The following is a 19,255-nucleotide window of genomic DNA, read 5'->3' as shown; positions in this document are numbered from 1 at the left end:
GTGATTTATTTTTCATTTCATTTCCCCAACCCACATTTCGGTTCACACGGCTGAACATGGGTGTGTATGTGATTGTTTGCAATGGAGGCAGGGGTTATTTAGTGGGTTTTTCAGATTATTATTTATTTTGCAGAATGCCTTTAATTTAATGTTGTGTTTCCAAGCCTTGTGTGCATGTCTGAATAGGGGTGTGTGAATTGGGGAATGTGTATATTTCTGTGCATTTTGGAGAACATTTTTGATTTTGTGAAACATTTTTGATTCCATTTTGTTCTTCAACTTCACTTTGCAGGTAGGGTGGTCCTATTGCATGTTTGGTTGGCAAATCCTTGCAAAATATATTTCATTTTGCAGTATATTGTTCATTTAATTTTGTCCAACCAATTGTTTAGAGTGTGTTTGTGCATTCTGCTGAATCTTTTTCATTTGCTGCATAATTTTTATTTCGTTTTGTCCATTAAGCCAAAGGTGCCCATACTCATGAGTGTATGTGCTCAGGGAAGAGAGCTGTCGATGTTTGTAGGTGTATTTTTAATTCCCTTTTTTCCTCTACTTCTACTTCCCATGTCCAGAAATAGTAATACGTTTTTAGTCTAAAAAAGGGAATATTCGAATTTCGCTGACGTTATTTCAAACGTCTTACAGTATGCAATGTTTAAGCATATGGGTTTAGTGTGTACCAAAAATCTCTAAAATTGAAGCAAATATATCGTGGGCTACATGCTTCATTTTCCAGCCTTTATTAACAGCCTATTCCAAATTTAGGTTTTATTTAGCATAAACAATCATTTTAGGCCTCAAAACGCTGATAAAGCTTCTCCAAATTTAACATGAATATGTGATTTTGGGCAAAATGGTTGCCTTACAATGTGTGTGTACTCATGGAGAAGAACAAAAGTTACAGAGGAAAACATGTTTGCATTTTCCTATGAAAAATTAGGTGTAACTTTATACTTCGGCAGCTGCGGGGGTGTAATAAAAACACGAATCCCAAAGTCATCCATAACTTGTTCTTTATAACTAAGCACCATTGACTATAGACATGTGCCTTGATGTCTGTTAACTGCTTGTCTCTGAACTATTGACCCAAGCCTGATATAAGTGAGGATGATGGCGTGAAGGGCAACAACAACCCCATTAATTACGACACTGAGACCAAAATAGGGATATTTGCAAAATATGCCCTAATATGACAAAATGTTCTCTCAACATATTAATGTTCTGTGTGTCTTGAGGAATTTAAGTGTGAAGGCCTTTAATGATTTCCTACCGGAAATTAGGGCAGACATATACACCCTTTGCAGTTAAGGGATTAAACCCCTCCCCTCCACCACTCCTGGTGCCTTTCAACTCACTGCCTGTGTGGTTTCAATAACTGAATTAGGTTTTTGCCCTGATGCCATCATTTAGCTGTGCTACAAGTAACGAAACACCCCTGAGACTCTTAGCTAGAAAGATTGTTTGTACATTTGCAGTCTCAAATACAACTGATAGCGAATTGGTCTTTGGTTGACAGTGTTTTTATTTTGGTAAAGGTAATTTGGGTGCTGCTTGGTGGTGACTAGTAACACTTAGACTGCCGAGTGTATCACAATTTATGAAGAACAGAAATTTCAAGTCACCTTCTAGCGCACCTGAAGTTAACGCTAACTATAGGTTAAATGATGTTCCAAAAATCATGTTTGGTGTATCATGGGGCTTTTTTATTCCAAAAATGATCCTCCAAAAACTATTCTTAAATAGTAGTGCCCCCTGCACGTGTTTCACCAAATCTATTGGCTCATCAGGAGGGATTTATAACAGAAAATTCAATTCAAATTCATTGATTAGATATAAACATGCCTAATGGTTAAATATTCCCATTTATTTAGAAAGCTTGGCCCATGTTTAGATTCCAAATTAGTCTCAATCTTTCGATTGAGACTTGAGAGCTTCTGAAAATCGTCCTCTTTCCTTGGAAATGGGAAGACTTTAAAGAAACTCCTATTGGGGTAAAACAGCACAGGGGAAACCTCAAACACACACGTGACCAAAACCACTCCAATTTCAAACTAATTTGGAATCTAAACATGGGCCAAGCTTTCTAAATGAATGTGAATATTTAACCATTAGGCATGTTTATATCTAATCAATGAATTTGAATTGAATTTTCTGTTATAAATCCCTCCTGATGAGCCATAAGATTTGGTGAAACACGTGTAGAGGGCACTACTATTTAAGAATCATTTTTGGAGGATCATTTTTGGAATAAAAAAGCCTCATGATACAACAAACATGATTTTTGGAACATCATTTAACCTATAGTTAGCTTTAACTTCAGGTGCGCTAGAAGGTGACTTGAAAATTCTCTTCTCTTAGCTAGAAAGAGGCTAGAGTGACTGCAAACTCGAGATTGTGTTCTTATTGGAACGCCCATCATATCCCCAGTCCTAAAACACTAGTCTGTCACTGCCAATATATTGCTTTTAAACATTGTGCAGCCCTCACATCGCCCTGTCTCCATTTCTTATTCCAAGGTGCTGCAAATTTGTTTGAGGAGTCTACACTAAACCCTCCATCGTTTCTGCTCTGTTTCATAGTGGCGAAGAATCCCCTGAGAGGGTTGCAGCATCAGTCTGATTCCAAAGGCCTGGTGACACATCAACAGCCGGTCAGTTTGTGTCTGTTGGTGGCGGTGGAGGGCGGACTGTGTGACAAGAGTTTGAGGCATGAGCGAGACAGCAGGGTAGACCTCTGGTGGTGAAATGAGCAGGGATTCTGGCCTCTCCCCAACCAATTACTGATGAAGGACTTCTTGCCCTGATCAAGATGGCCCTTTCCCTAACAGGCAGATTTCCCAGAAGGCCACTGAGCACAACACCAGAGAATGGTACAGTGCACTTTGAAGCATCTCATAGTCTGCCAACCAGATAACCAAGGCAAATGGGTGACAGCAGACTGAAATGTTAAGTAGCCCTTTCTCTGACGCACAGGTTCTTGCCTCCCATAGCCCTTTGCTGTAGCTTATGGAAATTGACCCGAGATTGCAGGCTGTCTCGTCCCCCACATCTGCCAACTCACAGGCGCTTGTTTTGTTGCACATCGGGTACAACGTATAGTAGAGAAAGAGAGAGCGAGAGAGAGAGGTCGACAAGGGCGGAGTGAGATAGTGAAATGGGACCTGTATGCAAGAGGCCAGTGGTGGAAGTGCAGGCTTTCATTTTCTGTTGCCTTGTAAGATCTACTCACCGATTCCCACGACTAACCGTCTCACCTCTAAGAACTCCTAGGACCTTACCCCACACACACAAACCCCATGAAGATGCCCACCACAGAACTAGCCGTTAGCACATCAACACTATCCAAGCCATGATTAAGCTCGCCTCTTTAGTCATGTGACACGCTCCCACATCAGTGGCTAACTAGGGCCAAAGGGCTGTAGTCTGTTAGAACTTGGGCTCTTCCCCATGTGTAACATGTTCCCAGGTTTCTCTGTCAAACCCATAAAAAGCAGTTTGGCAATCAGGAACCAGGTATTTCCGACCTGCAACCATCAACACCACAGAATTTGCATCTGCCTTTCCCACTGTCTTCCGCTGCCCCTTTTTCTTATAGATCCAAGTGCAGCAATGCCACCAATAGTGGCAGAAAGGCACTATACATTACCATTTACATTGCATGACATGAGGTACAGCAGAAGCTGTGCCCCTTTTCCTGTAACGCCATTACTGTAACTGTAGTTTTGTTTTAAGATGGTACTGTGTAGGGAAGGCGAAGGCCCCTTGGGAGGTCTATGCATTTCCTTCTCTTCACCAACGGCCAGTGGAGACAGGGAAACAGGGTGTTATCAACTACGCAGGCGGCTTAAGAAAGAGGTCTATTTCAGCTGTGCCCACATGTTTTCAATGTACACATAAGCTTCCCAATATTCTCAAATAGCATTAGGAGCCAATGGGATGGGGTATACCAGGTGCTAAAGGCACCAGACACCTATTTAACTCAGTAGCCACACCTTTAAGGACAGGTGTACCATTTCCCAGGATCCATTAGCACCTATGTCAAATTTCATTGTTCTAGGTTTCCTCAAAGTTCCGGGAGGATAGCTCAACGGCAATGTGCTCGCCTTGGAAGCAAGACGACACGGAGCAACGCAGGTTCGATCCCCGGATCCGCGCTTAGAAACTCTGTGTATTAAGCACGTTAAAAAGTAACCTATCATATCAAATCATATCAAAGGCAAACATGTTGGCTTGCCCAACGCAATGCAGTGCTCTCGCAAAGGTGAACATGTTTATCCCTGTTGAAAAGTTTCTGCTGACATGGCCCACACAGAAATAAAAAAAGGTACCTTTGTAGTGCCCTGGCGAGTTCTGGGAGAAGAAAGAATAGAAGACAGTGCGAGGGGAAATGGAGATATCAGCTAGCAGGTATGTGTAAAGCAAAAGGAACAGGAAGTGTATGTAGTAAGTCTTTCTTTCAGGTAGCACAGACAAGAGAACATTACCAGCCATGATTGCCCACGTTCCGCGCCACCCGATGTATTAACGTGGGGAGGAAGTCAGCTGTTCAATGCCAGTCCATTGGTACAGTTATTTGAACGTGTTTTTTGTTTTGTTTTGCTCACTTATTATTAATCCCATAATGGCTAGGATTCTTAGAGTGCCTTCCCTGGACAGAATCAATAGTTTCCTTTTCCGTATATAGATCTTTCCACACATGGAACAAACAGCAATGCTTGGCAGAGTGGGAGAGACATCTTCGTCCAGCTTGATGTTTGGAAAATAGTCATGTATTGGTGCACACGCACCAGGCTGGGGAGACCAAAGTGCCTTTAGCACTGACCCTTGAAGCGTGCCATTAGCTAGCGAGTTCCATGGGAGGGAGGCATGCCAAAGGGACGCTAATGAAACCATGGAAGCATTAAACTTTCATGTGGGATACTGCACAGACCCCTTAATGTTTTAAAAGATGTACCTTTAGTGGTCAAGTAATTAGTGACTACATCTATGATTATATGTATGTTTTAAATGGTCTGCAGCAGACTAAACAATTCAATTAGAGGGTTTCCAGGGTGTACTCATTATGTACATCTCTCCACACTCTGCAAATCCCAAACAATAACAAGGATTACCAAAGTCAACGGTCTTGGGTCATGTATGACCATTTGCCAGATAGTATGCAGGCACTGCCATCATATGGCCAGCTAGCCCTCCATTTACCAGCTCTTTCCATGTTATTGCTATGAATTGTCATTAGTCGCCAGGGATTTTCAAGAGAAGTTTTTTTTGGGCAAGTGAGCAGTCTGCAGCACCTTTTACTCCAAATGGTGTTAATACATGCTGGTGATGATATGGTCACTATCCTATACATCTAATTCCCTAAGAGGTCTGTGTATCAGGGACTTGACAAGCACACAGACCAGCTTCCCCTCTGAGCATCACCTCCCCTATTTCCTGTCTCTCAAATTATGGTTCAATTCGGTTCGATTTATCATATGGGAATAAGATACAACACAGACATTCCACCATCATATCCAAAACCTGAGGCTGTCTAAATAAGTATATATGTACATGGCTGTAAAAAAAAAAATCAGGTGAGTATTATGAAAAATAAAATGCGCACCAAGCCCAGTGTGCATCAGGTGCCTATTGATTCAAGTATACAATCTTTTTTTTAACAGATATATTTGTCAAATATAAAGATTGGTGGTAAGTTCCCAAGCTGTAATTTGGTTTTAGGCAAACCAGTCAGGAGCCATCATTGGTGCTATTTGTCCACCTCCCCTTTTCCATAGAGGTGTTTTGAAAGAGTGCAGTTTGAGTGTACTAGACTGTCCAGGTTGGAAGGATAAACATTTATCAGAAAATGTTTTTTCTAGGTTATGAAAACATGCTATGCTCAGTAAAGTATAATGTTCTTTTTATGGCTACAATGCATATTTAAGTGATCTTTGAGAACGAGCCATGTACAAGTTTAAAAAGAGACAGTTTACGATATTTGTACAATTAAATAATTTCCCTTTTAAGCGCTACATTTGCCAATAATACTCACCATTTAGGGGCCGATTCATGGAACAAACGTGCGCCGAAAATCCACGCGCAAGCAGGCGCAAGCAGGCGCAAGCGGAAAAAAAGAGGCGCACACGTGCGATTCATGGAAGTCCCTGCGAGTGTCTTCCTCGGGATGTGCGGCAAACCCGTGCATGGCGCACACGTCACTGCAACATCCCGAAAGACGTGCGCGACGCGCACAGTGAAAGCGCACAACCTCTGCGCATACACTAGAAAGTGGGCGGAACACGGGGCGTAACGTGCGGAATGGGGAACAACTTGCGAAAACAAGGGCGTAACTGGGGATGTACTGCAGGGAAGCAGAGGGAACGCCCACACGCACCCAAACCACACGTATTCATGGAACCGAATAGGGCAAAGCCACACACAGCGAAAGACACGCACAAGCCGATACACGTCCGCCACACGAAGGCAGGCGGTAGCGTCCCTGCGCATTACAAAAGTGGCAACATACAGCAATTGTGCGAGCGGGGCACGTGTATTTCGGGGGTTCGCGTGAACTAACTCACGCGATCGGGCCTGGGGGAGCGGGCTACGTGTATTTCAGGGGTTCGCGTGAACTTTCTCACGCGATCGGGCCTGGGGGAGCGGGCTAAGTGTATTTCAGGGGTTCGCGTGAACTTTTTCACGCGATCGGGCCTGGGGGAGCGGGCTACGTGTATTTCAGTGGTCCGCGTGAACTTTCTCACGCGATCGGGCCTGGGGGAGCGGGCTACGTGTATTTCAGGGGTTCGCGTGAACTTTCTCACGCGATCGGGCCTGGGGGAGCGGGCTACGCGTATTTCGGGGGCGCGCGGGAAGTGACACATGATTGAGCGGAGTACGTGTATATCGGGGGTGCGCGGGAAGTTACACACGCAATTCCATCAGGGTACGTGAATTACAGGTGTGCGCGATATCAACAGGGTACGTGTATTACAGGGGTGCGCGGGGAGCAGCACACTTGAATTGCACGTGTGGGTCCTCCCAGGTGTTCCCTCTACACCCTCCACGGCCCCTGCAGGTGGCTCACACCACAGGGGCCTACCCAGCACATGTCATGCAGGCACCCCACCCACCATGCCTATGCCCACCAGCCAACCCACATGTCAACTTGCACTACTCCCCCCCAACGCATGTCCCCCTGCACCCCCAGCCACCAGGGGCAGCCTCCACCAGGCCCCCACCCATGTCTCACACCACCCCCACCCCCCAGTCACCAGGGCACCTGCCAGCAGGCCCCCACCCATGTCCAACTCATGTTCCCCCCAACCCCCCAGCACTGTGGGGCACCTGCCAGCAGGCCCCCACCCATGTCCAACTCATGTTCCCCCCCCCCCCAGCACTGTGGGGCACCTGCCAGCAGGCCCCCACCCATGTCCAACTCATGTTCCCCACCACCCCCACCCCCCAGCACTGTGGGGCACCTGCCAGCAGGCCCCACCCATGTCCAACTCATGTCTCCCACCACCCCCACCCCCCAGCACTGTGGGGCACCTGCCAGCAGGCCCCCACCCATGTCCAACTCATGTCTCCCACCACCCCCACCTCCCAGGCACCAGGGGCAGCAGCCACCAGGCCCACACCCATGTCTCCCACCACCCCCACCCCCCAGTCACCATGGCCAGCCCCCACCAGGCCCCCACTCATGTCCCCTATCACCCCCACCCCCCAGCCACCATGGGCAGCCTCCACCAGGTCCTCACAATCCCCAACACACATGTCATTACAACTCGCACACATGAGCCATACCACAGCCATATCGCAACTGCCACCACCATCCATACACATACAACAGCATGAGCAGCCAAAGGGGAGCCAGACATCACATGCAACACAGGAAGTGCACCACACATGTACACACACCACCACACTTGCATGCATGTGTACACCCCTGCCAAGTGTCGCACTGTTCAGACAGCCATTCATGTCACATCTGCCAATCAGGCTTCCACATACCGCTGTCACATGCATCCATGTGGCATCACTGTTGCACCCTTGTCAAATACACACACATGCACATGTACACAGTGCTGATACATGCAGCCGAAAACAACATACATGCGTGACATCACGGACATGACTACTCACATACACATTCATCCAAACATGTGTGCCCACACAACTGCATTTGGCATGCAAGCCTACACACACAAGCACCATCCATGTCTCACACATCACAGCCCTCGCATGTGTCAGCCCCACGGCCCTGTACACCCCCACCCATACTCGACCCCATACAAACAGATGTGCAACACTACCGAATAATCACCACACGCACTGCTCACAATCAGGATGCATGTACACTCACCGCTCGACTCCAGATGGGTCTGCTTCTCTAGGACATGGACGTGGAGCGCTGGGGATATGCGTTCCAGGACCCTCATCTGTTCTTCCGACAAGTGGCCCCGGCGCCCCTTGGCATCCGCTGCCTTCAAGAGGCGCCGGCCCTTGTTCAGAGTCCTGGACCTGAAGTCCTCCCAGCGCTTCCTGACATGTTGGAAGTCGCGGACTGCCACCCCCTCCGCGTTGATGGCAGTCACGATGTCAGTCCAGATCCGAGTCTGTCCTTCCTTGTCGGCGTGGGAACTTCCGAAGAGGGCATCATACTGGCCCAGGACTTGCTCCACCAGGACACCAACTTCGGTGGCACTGAAGCTGGTGCCCCTCTGCCTCTCTGGCCGGGGGTTGTCAGTGGTCACAGATGGTCTTTGCCCCGACATGACAACCCCAGAGGCAGGAGTGGGTGGGCAACTGGGTCCTGGGGCTGGGCTGTGGAGTGATGGAATCCCAGTCGGGAGTCTTCGGTTCCGGTTCCAGCAGGGGTGGACAACACAGCAACTGGACCCCAGCAGATGGAGGATGTGACGGCATCATCGGGCAGGGCACGTGCACGATGGCGTCGGTGGTTTCCATCATCCTGGATGCCGTCGCGCTGGCAGAGGCAGTGGCGTCGAAGGCAGCAGCAGGCTCGACGTGGGAGGCATCATGGCTCGGGGCCATCAAGATCAGAGGGGCAGGCATCGGCCGGAGGGCAGGAGAACCCTGGGATGGTAGTGTCTTCCGTGTGGGAGCAGTTGGTCCAGCGGATAGGTGCGGAGCGGCAGCGGGCGGAAGAGGAGCGGCTCACCATGGTCAGGGCGGAGTTCTCCATGCGTCGGGCGTTGAGGCGGGCTGAGTGCCTCGAGGAAGCTCGCAGGGAGTTTGAGGTGAACATGGGGTTATCCCTGCGAGACCTCGGGGCCAGGACAGAGTCCCGCCTCCAGGACATCGACATGGAGTTCGATGATGCCCTGGCCGGCAACATCACAGAGTGAGCCGCAGGACTTGCCCGCTGCCATTGTATATAGTTATATAGTTAGTGGTAGGTTTCCTTTGAATTATTTTTTTTTTTATTTGGTTGCGATTGGACAATGCGCCACTTTTTTGTATATAGTTCAGTTTTTAGTTAGTTGACATAGTTAGGTTTCATTTGGTTGGGCTCATGGACCCGGGATTGTCTTGTATATAGTTCTACTATGGATTTTTGGATTATTTGGATTTTTTTCATGGACATTCAACTTCTTTTTGTTGTTTTCCTTTGTGGTTTTTCTTATTTCATTTCCATTCTTGTTGATTTTCAATACATTTTTATTTTCATCCTTCAATGTTTCGTATCATCTCATTACTTTCATGCATGTCATGTTGGCTGTTTTAACATTCACTTGCAGCCATTGTGTGTGACAGACATGTGTTCATTTGCATTATTTACATTGGGTGTGTAACATGTAATTGCCTTTGATATGTGGGTGGATGTGATAGTTGGTTGGGCCTTTTGGCAGGGTAGGATGGCCATTACGGACATGATTGGGGATTGTTGGGACCCAGGTGCAGGGGGGCATGGATGGGACATGGGTGGGGGCCTGCTGGCAGGTGCCCCACAGTGCTGGGGGGTGGTGGGGGACATGAGTTGGACATGGGTGGGGGCCTGCTGGCAGGTGCCCCACAGTGCTGGGGGGTGGGGGTGGTGGGAGACATGGGTGGGGGCCTGGTGGAGGCTGCCCCTGGTGACTGGGGGGTGGGGGTGCTGGGAGACATGGGTGGGGGCCTGGTGGAGGCTGCCCTTGGTGACTGGGGGGGGGTGGGGGTGCTGGGAGACATGGGTGGGGGCCTGGTGGAGGCTGCCCCTGGTGACTGGGGGGGTGGGGGTGCTGGGAGACATGGGTGGGGGCCTGGTGGAGGCTGCCCCTGGTGACTGGGGGGTGGGGGTGCTGGGAGACATGGGTGGGGGCCTGGTGGAGGCTGCCCCTGGTGACTGGGGGGTGGGGGTGCTGGGAGACATGGGTGGGGGCCTGGTGGAGGCTGCCCCTGGTGACTGGGGGGGTGGGGGTGCTGGGAGACATGGGTGGGGGCCTGGTGGAGGCTGCCCCTGGTGACTGGGGAGGTGGGGGTGCTGGGAGACATGGGTGGGGGCCTGCTGGCATGTGCCCCGCAATGCTGGGGGTGGGGGTGCAAGGGGACATGGGTTGGTGATCATTGGTGCAAGGAGACATGTGCCTTTGCTGGGGGGCATGCCCATGTTGGGTGGGCTGCCTGCGGGACATGACCAGGGATGCAGGGTAGTCCCCTGTGGTGTGGGCTGCCTGCAGGGGCCGTGGAGGGTGTACAGGGAACACCTGGGAGGACCCACACTGGCAAATCACATGTAGGACTCCCCGGCACCCCTGAAATACACGTACCCTGCTGCAATCGCGTGTAAAACTTCGTGCGCACCCCTGTAATACCCGCACGCAGCCCAATCGCGTGTGAAACTTTGCGCGCACCCCTAATACCCGCACGCAGCCCAATCGCATGTAGAACTTCCTGCGCACCCCTGAAATACACACGCCCAGGCCAATCGCGTGTGGAACTTCCCACGCACCCCTGAAATACACGCGGCCAGGACAATCGCGTGTGGAACTTCCCGCGCACCCCTGAAATACACGCGCCCAGGACAATCGCGTGTAGAACTTCCCGCGCACCCCTGAAATACACGCGCCCAGGACAATCGCGTGTGGAACTTCCCGCGCACCCCTGAAATACACGCGCCCAGGACAATCGCGTGTGGAACTTCCCACGCAACCCTGAAATACACGCGGCCAGGCCAATCGCGTGTGGAACTTCACGCGAACCCCTGAAATACACGTAGCCCGCTCCCCCAGGCCCGATCGCGTGAGAAACTTGACGCAAACCCCTGAAATACACGTAGCACGCTCCCCCAGGCCCGATCGCGTGAGAAAGTTCACGCGAACCCCTGTAATACACGTAGCCCGCTCCCCCAGGCCCGATCGCATGAGAAAGTTCACGCGAACCCCTGAAATACACGTAGCCCGCTCCCCCAGGCCCGATCGCGTGAGAAAGTTCACGCGAACCCCTGAAATACACGTAGCACGCTCCCCCAGGCCCGATCGCGTGAGAAACTTCACGCGAACCCCTGAAATACACGTAGCCCGCTTGCCGTGCTGGTACAGGGTTAGCGCAGCCCTTTGCGCTGGATTGGGGATTTTGATGGCTTTTCCCTGCGCGGAAGGCGTTCTTGGGGGCGTAACTGGCGCTGCTGCAAGGTCGCTGCGCCACTGTGCGCCACAGCTGGTTTTGGTGGCTGGAATCCATGAATACGCTGTGCGCGGAAATGGGTTTTGGCGCACGCGGCTGGCGCAGGGATTCGCACGCGCACACTGTGCGCCAGCTGCGTGCGCCACTTGTGCGCTTAATTCTATGAATTAACCCCTTAGTCTCTCAAAATCTCCTTTCTTCTTGAAGAGGGTTTCTCTCAGATTAAAACCAATGATCGGTTTCTTCTGTGAGCACCAATGCAATGTTCCTTTTAGTGATTCTATAACAGTAATATCTGAATGAAAAATACAAATAGGAACACAGCCCTCTACCCTGCGGCCGGGTCTTTTGGGCTCTTTTATGCTTTTTCAGACTCCCAGAACTCTCTGCAGAGCCTAAGTGTGTCCCTCTCACCTCCCTTACGGACAATGCCCCCTCAGTTTGAAAAAGACATTCCTGAGGGACATGTCTGGTAGTGTGCGTGTCCATATTCCACCTTGGGCGACGCCTCTCTAGCGGCTGCGCTCATTCTACTTTTAACCATAAACCCTAGCGCATCCCCTTCACCGCCCTTAAAGATATCTGAGTTTTCCTCCGGTTGCACTACTGTCAGGAACAGATGGGTGGATCCGGTAAACACACCGCTGACAATGCGACTCTCCTCTAAAAAGGAGAGAGCCAGAGTCATAAAGTAATAGAGAAAGGGAGAGAGACAGACAGACAGAGAGGGATAGAGAGTGAGCGAGAGAGAGGTTCAGATAGTATGTAATATCCAAATTTACATTTGCAGGCCTTGCCATCATATTGCACGGACATCCGCACATAGTCATGTGATGCAATCAGGTATCTGGTAAAGTGGCCTTATGTAAGGCATATACCCACATGCCCACATGCTAATCGTCATCAGTGATGGTGCATAGTGGGTACCAATTATTCTATGTACCCTCCTTTCTCATGATACGGTGTCTACCAGTATAAATGCTGCTACTATCGTTTTGTGCTTAGCTGATGAACTGAGTGGACTAGTGCAGGGAGGCCTCTCTTGATATGAATCTGCAGATGTGAAGAGTGGGCACAGTTAGTTCTCTAAATAGGGTACTCCTCCATGCACTATACCATGTAAGGGATACAGTGGGACATGGCACCCTTTCTTTACAGATCTGTCATACTTCCCCATAGGAGATATTCCAGAGTCCGATCCTTAAACCGCAAAACAAGCTGGCAGTCATTGCAGTGCAGATGGATCGCCATGGTGCCCCTGTTGGTGTGGGTGCGCTCTAAAAATGCTTTTTACAGTACATCACCTGCATTGGGGAATACGGCTGTATTTGAATGAAGTTTAAAGGAAATAAAGAAAGACCGACTGAGATAAAACTAAGCAGGTGCTGCACGTGGTCTAAACGGAGTGTAACTCTCAATCGGTATTGGCGATTGGAATGTGGTCAGTGCAATGTGCGGCTTCCGCTTTGGTAGCACAGGATGACCACTCATAACATGGTTGATGATCTGTTACCTTTGCAAAGGGGGTACCCTGTTCAGAAACAGTTTCACTGCCCTGTCCTTATGTAAGACTTAGTAAAAGCAATCAATGCACTCCTGTGGTGCTGCGAGCCATGGTACACTCGGTTAGCATTCAGAGGGGAGCTTACAGAGCTGTTCCCGACTAGTCCTATTTTGCATTCAGAAGTGGTCCATCATTAAGGGATTATCTGGTCATGGTAGAGAGAAATGTACTGATTGAGTTGAAAGGAAGAGAACAAGACACTATCCCTTGACATAATTTAATAAGGGGAGATATTACTATTAAACACCCGCACACTGGGAGGCACAGCAAATTAAACCACTGAATTCAGAAATTGACTTTTTTTACTTTTGATAAATGGGAGATGCTCTGAAGATCAGTAATCAGTTACTAACTCTTATTGCGTAACGTTACTACCTGCACTACCGAGTGGGTTGTGTACAGCATTAAATGCCCCTGGAACCTCATATATGTAGGGAAAACAAAGCGCCACATTTGGCAAATAATCAGTTAGCACCGCTCGTGTATAAAAAATAAAGTTGAGAACAAGCCATTGGTGGCACATTTTGTGGCACACCAGCATAAGCACACAGGTATATTTTGGTTTGTTATTCAGGTTGTTAAATCCACTAAAAGAGGGGGTAATCGAGATCTAGCCCTATCCAAGTGTGAACAACGCTGGATATATAATTTGGGCACCGCAAGGAAAGGTCTGAATGTTTATATCAAGTGGAATATCTCGATGTAAACTTTTAGTTAGGTGACCTTCGTGGTCTTAGACATCAAAATATGAATCCCATCTGTTTTTTCCATACCTGTAAGAGAATAATACCTCTGTGTATACAGGATATAGACTACCTCTAGAAGGCCTAGATAATACCCTCTAAAATGGAGCAGAACCATTGAATATGTATAAGTCCCTTTATGAAAAAGGGTAATTGACCATCATTTTCCGGCAGAGATATTTTATAATTGTACCTGTTGGAAATATATGAAAACATAAAAAAGTGACTTAACTAAGTACATAATGCAAAGATAGACAATATCAAAAAACGATTGACTAAGTACCTTGGGTAATAAAGGAAAAGGGCCTGTCTGCAGTAGTTCTGCGTAATAATAAAGATGAGGAAGACGCTTCACCATTTTGTGAAGATCTAATACTGTTACGTTTCAAACCAGCGTTCGCAAAACCAGCATATGATCATTTACATGAGAGTCTGTGATCCTGGCATATTAAACAGTGAAATCTCAAGATGAGAAATAGTAATGTCCAGATATAAAAAAGAATGGGGAACGCCTTGCTAATTACAAGCACATTCTGCGATAAACAATAATACAAGCTTGTGGCCGTTTAAGAATATGACACAGAAGGGCACGTTTGTTTCAAGAGTCTGACGTAGCTGCTCCAACTTTCCGGACTCTTTGATTTCCCGAACGCTACAGAACAAATGAGAGTCCCTAGAAGCTGGACACACAACCACGCAGGTCAGTGATTCATGTCTAGCGTAACGATCTATGAAAAAGTAGTTGCGTGTAATGAGTCATACATTGTCAGTTCACGCTGAATATGGCGGGCACACGTTGCTCTTTTCTGAATAGCAGTACTTTATCTCCTAAAATACGGTCTCGTAGTCATTTGTTTTCAACCTATTAGCCCTCGTGTAAGACTAAACCCCTGTTTATATATATCTCATGTTTTTTGTAGAAAATCCAAAACAGATACGCAGGCAACGCGGGCTCCTCTACAAAAAAGAAGTAACGTGTGGAGAAAGGGACGTCATTTGGGGGTCACCAGGGGTCGCAAGTGGGACCTCTGAGGTCTCCCTTGCGACCTCTGTGATCTCCCTTGCGACCTCTAAAAAAGAAAAAAGAAATCCAAAAATCTTTTTATTTTTTATTTTTGCAATGTAAGCGCCTGGGCTGTGGCCAGCACCATGTGGCTCTTTGCTTCTGGAGTGGCTGGCTTTCTTGTTCGGGCCCCTTAAAAAAAGAAGAAGAATAAGAACAGGGGTGCCACAAGTCTAACACTTTCAGCACTGACCCTAAATAAGAAAGAATAGGAATACCAAATAATGTGTCTTTCTGGAATTCTATACAATAATTGCTAGACTCATTAAAGGTTTATTTCAGGCACACTTCAGGGGGTGAGTCAGTGATTTAGTCTGTTCTCAAACACCTCAACTCAGCCTTTCATCCTTCTGAGGTCGATAAATGAGCACCAACACAGGTTGGGTGATATTGGGTGTATATTTCTTCTATGTAAAGCGCTTAAGCGTAAGTGCTATATAATAACACATCATTATCATTTGGTCATGGACGTCTGCTTGCAATCACAGTAATTTGGTAATATGGGCCTATACACACTGATCTTAACCATATGGCGATCCATTCAGGTATGAAATGTACATCACATTATAGTGATATCATAACCATATTTTTGTAGTGTACAAAGCTATGTGATGGCACTTACTGTTTTGTCAATGGGTGAAAGGTCGTGTTCCATCGCTTCCTGTGATATCACTTTGGGGTGGGGTCAAATTACACCACTTCCTGTGATGTCATCAGGGGGTCAAGGGTCATGTGATGTCACTTCCGCTACCCCTGGCATTTGGGTGAAATGACGTCCCTTTGTGGAGACTCTTTTTTTGACGTCCATTTGAAATCATAAGCGTCACCACTCATAAGTAAGAAAGTGTTGAAATAAATTTGGTTCTGTGTTTTGTCTATATGTATTGAGACTGTAAGTGCACATTAGGAAATGAAACATGAGACATATAGAGGTTATAAAATTAAATTATTTTTCACCGATGAATCATATGTGAACTGTGAGCAGTTCACGTATACCTCTTTGAAACAATCTAATGTGTGGAATTGAAGCGAAGTCCCGTCATTCCAGACATTCATTGGGCCTCATTACACGGAAGGCGGTAATCCAGGGTGCTATTAGCACCCTGGACCATGCCGGTAAATTACCGGCACCGCCTTGGCGGAAAGGGGATTTACTGCCCCATTCCAAGGTTGGAGGGGCGGTAAATCCCCTTTCCGCCATTGCCCTTCCCCATTCCCATTTCAGCCCCATAGGGCTCTATGGGAATGGGGAAGGCGCTAATTACGGCACCGCAATTTTGAGGTGCCGTAATTAGCTCCGAGGTCCCTTAGCGGGTTGGTACTTAACGCCTGCAAGAAGCAGGCGTTAGTTCCTCCAACCCGCAAAGGGACCTCGTAGTACGGCGGTAAGGGTTAACGGTCACCGTTGCCATTAACGGTGACCGTTAACCCTTACCGCCGTCCGTGTAATGAGGCCCATTGACATTTTTTTGTGCTTTTTTACTGCAAGTACGCATCTAAGGGCCTCATCACGAGCTGGGCGATAACACCGGCGCTAATAGCGCTGGCGCTCTCTGCCCTACCACCAAACCCACCGGCGCTATTAGCGCCGGATCACAGGTTTGGCGGATTTGGAAGTCCCCATTCCCCATTGAGCCCATTCCCCATTGAGCCCATTCCGGAATCAATGGGGAAATTTCAAGCTCAGACCGCCGGCAGATTTCCCGCCGGCGGTATGAACGCAAATTTTTGGCGGATTTCCCCCCAGCTCAGAGCTGGGGAGAATCCGCCAAAGCCCTGATTTGGCGGTCCCTTAAATCCAGCGGTAACAGCGCTGCCGCCGGATTAAAGCGTTACCGCCAAACTTGTGATGAGGCCCTAAGAATGAAAAATGGGGTACACAAGACATATGCTTCTACACAAGAAATAGTTTGTCCTGAAGAAGGCCAAGGAAATCTGTTCTGAAATGCCACTAGAGATAGGGCCTCATTACACGGACGGCGGTAAGGGTTAACGGTCACCGTTAATGGCAACGGTGACCGTTAACCCTTACCGCCGTACTACGAGGTCCCTTTGCGGGTTGGTGATTTAACGCCTGCTTTTTGCAGGCGTTAAAAACCAACCCGCTAAGGGACCTCGGAGCTAATTACGGCACCGCAAAATTGCGGTGCCGTAATTAGCGCCTTCCCCATTCCCATAGAGCCCTATGGGGCAGAAATGGGAATGGGGAAGGGCAATGGCGGAAGGGGGATTTACCGCCCCTCCAACCTTGGAATGGGGCGGTAAATCCCCTTTCCGCCAAGGCGGTGCCGGTATTTTACCGGCATGAGCCATGGCGCTAATAGCGCCATGGCTCACCGCCTTCCGTGTAATGAGGCCCATAGTGTCTAATTTTGATCATAATGGCCGAAACATGTCGACCATCTATTAGACTAGGAAGTAAAGTCTGTTTTTTTTCATCAGAAGCCAATACAAGAGAGGACTAAGATCTGTTGTATTATATGCAAAAAAAGGGGGGTCTGGGAATCTCTCTACCAGCACGAACACAGTCCAATGACCTGTTCTTGGGTGAATAACCCCTGGGAGAGACTCTACCAAGTCTTTAGCTCACTGTCCTTTTCACAGAGAAGAAATTTCCCCGCATATCAGCCTTTGTCCTGCCCAGGGGCAGTCCAGCGCCGAAATGCTAGGCAATTCTCCTCTGAACAAGAGTACCATCAGTAACCCCATACACGTGTTTCAGCCTTGTTGGGCATCATCAGTGAGGTGAAACTGTTGCCTCTCTAAGAACAGTGAGCAAGGGGTCCACGTCTGGATTGCCCTGTTAACTTAGGGTGAAACCCAAAGTTAATGTATGCCAAAAAAGGGGGGTCTGTGAATCTCTCTACCAGTACGAACACAGCCCAATGACCTGTTCTTGGGTGAATAACCCCTGGGAGAGACTCTACCAAGTCTTTAGCTCACTGTCCTTTTCACAGAGAAGAAATTTCCCCGCATATCAGCCTTTGTCCAGCCCAGGGGCAGTCCAGCGCCGAAATGCTAGGCAATTCTCCTCTGAACAAGAGCACCATCAGTAACCCCATACACGTGTTTCAGCCTTGTTGGGCATCATCAGTGAGGTGAAACTGTTGCCTCTCTAAGAACAGTGAGCAAGGGGTCCACGTCTGGATTGCCCTGTTAACTTAGGGTGAAACCCAAAGTTAATGTATGCAAAAAAAGGGGGGTCTGGGAATCTCTCTACTAGCACAAACACAGCCCAATGACCTGTTCTTGGGTGAATAACCCCTGGGAGAGACTCTACCAAGTCTTAAGCTCACTGTCCTTTTCACAGAGAAGAAATTTCCCCGCATATCAGCCTTTGTCCTGCCCAGGGGCAGTCCAGCGCCGAAATGCTAGGCAATTCTCCTCTGAACAAGAGTACCATCAGTAACCCCATACACGTGTTTCAGCCTTGTTGGGCATCATCAGTGAGGTGAAACTGTTGCCTCTCTAAGAACAGTGAGCAAGGGGTCCACGTCTGGATCACCCTGTTAACTTAGGGTGAAACCCAAAGTTAATGTATGCAAAAAAAGGGGGGTCTGGGAATCTCTCTACCAGCACGAACACAGCCCAATGACCTGTTCTTGGGTGAATAACCCCTGGGAGAGACTCTACCAAGTCTTTAGCTCACTGTCCTTTTCACAGAGAAGAAATTTCCCCGCATATCAGCCTTTGTCCTGCCCAGGGGCAGTCCAGCGCCGAAATGCTAGGCAATTCTCCTCTGTACAAGAGTACCATCAGTAACCCCATACACGTGTTTCAGCCTTGTTGTGCATCATCAGTGAGGTGAAACTGTTGCCTCTCTAAGAACAGTGAGCAAGGGATCCACGTCTGGATTGCCCTGTTAACTTAGGGTGAAACCCAAAGTTAATGTATGCAAAAAAAGGGGGGTCTGGGAATCTCTCTACCAGCACGAACACAGCCCAATGACCTGTTCTTGGGTGAATAACCCCTGGGAGAGACTCTACCAAATCTTTAGCTCACTGTCCTTTTCACAGAGAAGAAATTTCCCCGCATATCAGCCTTTGTCCTGCCCAGGGGCAGTCCAACGCCAAAATGCTAGGCAATTCCCCTCTGAACAAGAGTACCATCAGTAACCCCATACACGTGTTTCAGCCTTGTTGGGCATCATCAGTGAGTTGAAACTGTTGCCTCTCTAAGAACAGTGAGCAAGGGGTCCACGTCTGGATTGCCCTGTTAACTTAGGGTGAAACCCAAAGTTAATGTATGCAAAAAAGGGGGGTCTGGGAATCTCTCTACCAGC

This window comes from Ambystoma mexicanum, chromosome 6p (assembly GCF_040938575.1).
Source record: "Ambystoma mexicanum isolate Mex_15411 chromosome 6p, UKY_AmexF1_1, whole genome shotgun sequence".
NCBI classification, from domain to species: Eukaryota; Metazoa; Chordata; class Amphibia; order Caudata; family Ambystomatidae; genus Ambystoma; species Ambystoma mexicanum.
Note: the sequence above shows the minus strand (reverse complement) of the source record.